General features: G+C 35.1%; 1 protein-coding gene across 6 annotated transcripts in view; it reads left to right on the top strand.

Annotated features, from left to right (window-relative positions):
* The first annotated feature begins 1,421 nt into the window (after positions 1 to 1,421).
* LOC107663758 (membrane-associated guanylate kinase, WW and PDZ domain-containing protein 1-like) overlaps positions 1,422 to 3,654 on the top strand; it is a 23,058-nt gene continuing 20,825 nt past the window's right edge. For all 6 annotated transcript variants that reach the window (XM_016454110.1, XM_016454106.1, XM_016454087.1 and 3 more), the window contains exon 1: positions 1,422 to 1,530. The gene's annotated coding sequence lies outside the window, so the exon portion shown is untranslated. The remainder of the gene's footprint in view (positions 1,531 to 3,654) is intronic.

Genomic DNA, 3,654 nt, shown 5'->3' with positions numbered 1-3,654 from the left:
GGTCAGACTAACACAAGTGTGTTTAACTGTGCTGACAGTATGTGTCTGGACTTACACAGAGTCCTTGATTGATCTGTATTGTACAAACTATATTGTTTGATATTCATCAGTAGTAATGGTTATGAACTGTATATTTCACTACACAATATCTTTTATTAATAATTGTTGTTTCCTACAACTGACCGACAGAACTTTGCTGCATTATTGCACCGGTGTTGTGCTTGTTGTGTTTCTGTTTATTCAGTGTAAGTTCGGAGTGATTTTTAGCTGATTGCATGCTGGAGGTCTGGCTCGGTCTGCACAGCGGGAGCCAGAATCATCTGCGCTGTCAGACTCAGAATGGTTTAGAAAGATGAGCGTCTGCACTGGTCATTCAGAGTCAGGAGCCCAGCGCTTCATAGTCTTTATGGTGTGAGTCGTCACTGGTTTCAGAATTCGATTTCATTACCATTATCTTGTCAATGAAGCAATTCCATTCTATATCACAATGCATCACGATGCGTCTCATCCACAGTTTTCAATATTATGGCACATGGCCACATTTTCATATGCATTTTATATCACATTCATTTTGAGCATTTTTAATTAATTATACAAGCATGCTGCTTTTTAAAATAAATATAAATTAAGGTAACACTTTATTTTGATAGTCCACTTTAGACATTCTACTAACAAATTATATAAGCAGGCTACTTTTTAAAATAATTTCAAATGAATAATAAATCAAAACAATTGTTAAGAATTTAACCAACTAAATATAATAGCTTCAAAACATACATGCAAATATAGAGTAATAAAGGGGGGAAGACAACTACAAGTGATAAACAAAAAAACACTTTCAGTATCTAAGAGTGTTCTAAGTATCTGAAAGTTTATAGACAATCATAGTTATGGGTTTTCTTTTTCCCTCAGCATTATTGCTGTTTGATTATTACTGATGAGATCACAGACAGTGACAGCTTTAATCGGCTGCATTCACACTAATGCACAGATCTACTTCCACATATCAGATGTTTTGTCCTGTTCTGAAAACATAACTGACTGTGTTTACATCAATTTCCTATCATAAAAGTATTCAGAGATGCATGTGTGTTTAACCGCAGCCATGATCGAGCTTCAGGACAAACAAACATGCGCTGTGCATGTGAAAGTCTGTCAGTACCTGAGTTTTGTGAATCTAAGTTTTGCACACACATGCCATATGTGGGGAAAAAAAACAACAATCCCAGAATCTTTTTGAGAAGCGTTGAAGAGAGAATCGCGATGCATCACCGCTAATAGTCTTCCAGTCATCCGTAAACATAAGAAATAAAATCAACATACTGTGAAGATCTCTCAGACTCCCAGCATGTGTCGCCTGCCGTGGTCTGCACAAACCACTGCGGTTTGGAGATCTGACCCTCGTGTTTCTCTCGCAGGTTCCTCCTCGTGACGGAGAGCTCCATGGTGTGGACTACAACTTCCTGTCTGTGGAGGACTTCCTGGAGCTAGAGCGGAGCGGAGGACTGCTAGAGATAGGAACGCATGACGGTCAGTCACAAACCCTCAGTCCATCATCATCATCATCATCACACAGAGCTTCATATCAGCTCATGGAGCGATCGCCCCCCAAAGAGAGCATTAGCATGCTAGCATAGCCAAAAACAAAGCAGAGGGAACTCAACCTTGAGCATCTCAAACACTTTGATGGATGCGCAATATTTACAGAAACATTTGATAAACTGCCATTTATCAATATAGGATAGAGAAATACTTGACTGTATTACTGAAGTTAATGATGTTAATGATATCTTTTTTAACAAGCATGAATTATAATGTGTAAGATTGTGTCTTTAACTCATTTACTGATTTTTGTGTGCATGTGTCCAAATTTACAATTGAACAACAAAATTTAAAAAGCCATTATAATGTAAAAAATTATTAGGAATGTATTAAATAAATTTGGTGGTGACATGTTAGATGACGCCCATTTATTACAAATCCAACTATGAATGCAGTATTCTTCAAGCTACCTTCAGTGCATTGATATTGCCAGGGCCGTACCCACCATTGAGGTCCCCAAGGTTCAGACCTCAGTATTTTTCCAATAACAGAAGTTGTAAAATAATTACCTTATATTAATTCTGCTTTGGTGCTGCATAGATAAAAAGCCAAGATAACAGATCTTCTCAAATGAAATGCCTTGGCGGTAGGGGTGTGCAATAATATATATAGTCTGCGATAATATCGTAATTGTTGTTTTAACGATATGCGATTTGACATTATCGAGTATTTTGCAAAAACCATTCAAAACATCCCTACAGAGTGACTAGTGCGAGTGTGCATTTACGGGTGTGTTCTTTCACTGCATGATTCAGTCTATTAAAATACATTTAGAATGATCACATAATTCAAGACATGAAAATGTATATATTTATACCACGTCATATAGTTAATCAATTTCACACAAAGAGTGCCGTTTTTCTCCAAAAATCAGCATGATTACAAATGTGATATTGATTTAATACAACAGTTCAATAAACAATAAGTTCATATTAAGAGACTTATGTTTTAGACACCATATTTCCTGTTTTTGCTCTGTTTCGCAAACAAAAATGATTCCAAACACAGCCACAGCACTGTTTTGCGTCTCTGAGCAACATGACGGAGTTTCGTTCCCGAATGAATCAACCGTTTAAATTATTCGGTTCAATCGCAATGACTCACTTATTAACAGTGACTCGCTGCCATGTACTGGCGGTACACCTACTTTTTTCCCGATTTTTTTTATGTTTTATATCATTTCAAATATCAGTATTCAATGTTTTATGTTTAAAATATCAAAATATTATTTATGCATTTGTAACTGCAGGTTAAATGCATTCATGTCCATCTGAGCTGTATTAAACAGTGTGTAAATACAACTAAATGCCACTTCAGATGCAGCTTCTATGTTTCCTCTGCATTGCAAAGATGAATTTTGTTTATATTGATTTCATTTGCCTGGTAACAGCCCACATGTTCACTGATTAAATGTAAGGCAAGGCAAGGCAAGTTTATTTATATAGCACATTTCATACACAATGGTAATTCAAAGTTTGTTTTCATTTAAATGTTTAGTTTTGAAATGTTGTTGTATGCATTTGTCATTTTTATTTAATTTATTTTATTTTCTTAAATGTGTATATATATAGTATTTATAGAGTTTTAGCTTTTAGTTTGAATTACTTTTTCTTATTTGTAAGTCGCTTTGGATAAAAGCGTCTGCTAAATGACTAAAAGTAAAAGTAAAGTAAAAGTAAAGTGCTTTACATAAAAGGAAGTAAAATAATCATAAAAAAATAATCAAGATTTTTGATAAAAAAAATCTTTTAAAATGATTTAAAAACAGCTAAAAATAGGAAATGATTATATAAAATACAGTGCAATCAGTTCGGACATCGCACAGTGCTCATTCAATAAATGCACAGCTAAACAGATGAGTTTTGAGTCTGCATTTAAATTTGGCTAATGTTTTAGCACATCTGATCTCTTCTGGAAGCTGATTCCAGCTGCGGGCGGCATAATAACTAAAAGCAGACTCCCCTTGTTTTGTGTGAACCCTTGGTATTTCTAACTGACTTGATCCTAATGATCTGAGTGGTCTGTTAGGTTTATATTCAGTGAACATATCTG

Source organism: Sinocyclocheilus anshuiensis, unplaced genomic scaffold, assembly GCF_001515605.1.
Source record: "Sinocyclocheilus anshuiensis isolate Anshui unplaced genomic scaffold, SAMN03320099.WGS_v1.1 scaffold105, whole genome shotgun sequence".
In the NCBI taxonomy this organism is placed as follows: domain Eukaryota; kingdom Metazoa; phylum Chordata; class Actinopteri; order Cypriniformes; family Cyprinidae; genus Sinocyclocheilus; species Sinocyclocheilus anshuiensis.
Note: the sequence above shows the minus strand (reverse complement) of the source record. Positions and strands in the feature narration are given on the sequence as shown.